General features: G+C 42.3%; 1 non-coding gene across 1 annotated transcript; it reads right to left on the bottom strand.

The window, feature by feature from the left end:
* Positions 1-297: 297 nt before the first annotated feature.
* On the bottom strand, positions 298-496 carry LOC145351006 (U2 spliceosomal RNA). The gene has a single exon (XR_013888293.1). It is a non-coding gene; the product is annotated as a U2 spliceosomal RNA (small nuclear RNA).
* Between the last annotated feature and the right edge of the window lie 1199 nt (positions 497-1695).

The following is a 1695-nucleotide window of genomic DNA, read 5'->3' as shown; positions in this document are numbered from 1 at the left end:
TTGATAGGGGGTTGGGGGGGTGGGGTGCTCCTCAAATTTTAATTCCTCAAGTTCCTCTCCCCCATCGGTCTCCCAAACAACAACCCCCACCCCTGCATCAGTGCTTGGCAGTTTGGCACCCAACAAGACACCAAACATATAAAATCCTGATTCAGGGCCACACACTTCCGTCCCTAAGTCTTTTTTTGTTTGTTTTTATTCCAATTCAATCAAATTGAGTCCAATTCAGAGTGTCAACAAGTTGAGACATTCCCGATCGAAGCTGACAAGATAGGGCTCTCACCTCTTGTCTTGGGTTTGTTCTACATGATCCAAGCTGATTGGAGTAGGCATAGCTCCTCCTCCAAGGCTTGATCTTGTTTGCATCTTCGCCATAAGGCCAAGATGCTGCTTTTAAAAATTGCTTCAAATGGAGCCAAAATGTAACCTAATGACTTCAGTCAAATACAGCAAGTCAATACTACACTTGATCTTAGCCAAAAGGCTGAGAAAGAACTGCTGGCCTCTGATTGGTTGCTAGTTCTCTCACGTGGATCTTCTTGTTCCCATGTAGCAAAAATGTCTCCTCCAGCCTGTTAATGACCAACTGGCCATTCAATGGCTGCCTCACAGCTGGTATTCCCGTCTGCAGGGTCCCCATTCCTGACTTCTTATTGGGAGTGTCAAGAATTTGGCATCTCTTTTTTTCAACAAAGGAAAATGAGAAAGAAACAAATGCTGAAAATCTCTAATAAAAGGAAAAGAAACCATTGGAATAGAAGATAGGACAGTTATGAATTGAAAGAGAAAAGCAGGTTCATATTTTGGGTTTCAGACTGGGGCTTTTGAATGAAACGTTAAGTATGATGCTGAATATTATCCAACAACTCTGCTACAAACTGAAATAATGTTGCTATGCAGCACAAGCTTGCTACTAATTATTACTTTCCAACAAATCTACAAAAATCACAATAATGTCTCTGATGTGCCATACTCACTTATTGTGATTGATAACTTCTGCTGCAAAGTAAGATCATTGTTCCGAAACCTGATATAGATTATACACCTCCACAACATCAGCTCTTCATGCATGCTGACTATCCTGAAAACCCCTCATTATGATCAACCTGCCCTCACAATCCCTCAGCCTCACAATTCTTCAACCTCACAATCCCTCAGCCTCATAATCCCTCAGCCTCACAATCCCTCAGCCTAATCCACCTTCCCTCACAATCCAGCAGCCCGTGCCATCATGTGTTCACTGTCAAATAAACATCTTTGCCCTATAAGTGTGCAGCACTGCCCAACTGTTCACAAGCTGAAATCCTCAATGGACAATGCCAGAACATTGGGTATATGCAGACTGTTTGAATGTCATTAACGTTGCACAGCACAATAAACAATGTAGGAAGAAATAAAGAGCACACATGAAATATTTCTCTCTACATGTATACCGCAAATATACCATCAAAATGATGACGAAAGTAACGTTTTGCTGGGGGTCGGAAATTGCAATAGAAAATATTGCAAACACTCAGCCGGTCAGAACATCTGTGGTGAGAGAAACAGAATTGATGGGTGGAATTTAGTCCAGGAGGCAGAGGTACTGTTAGCTGACCTGAAAGTTGGCAGGATTCTTGAATGAGTCTGAAGGAGCCAGTAGACAGTAATCATACCTTGGCCAATTGATTAGGGAAAGTCATGCACAGAGCCCAT

The sequence above is a fragment of the Carcharhinus amblyrhynchos genome, chromosome 1, assembly GCF_965287045.1.
Source record: "Carcharhinus amblyrhynchos chromosome 1, sCarAmb.v2.hapA, whole genome shotgun sequence".
NCBI lineage: Eukaryota > Metazoa > Chordata > Chondrichthyes > Carcharhiniformes > Carcharhinidae > Carcharhinus > Carcharhinus amblyrhynchos.
This window is presented reverse-complemented; position numbering and strand designations above follow the sequence as displayed.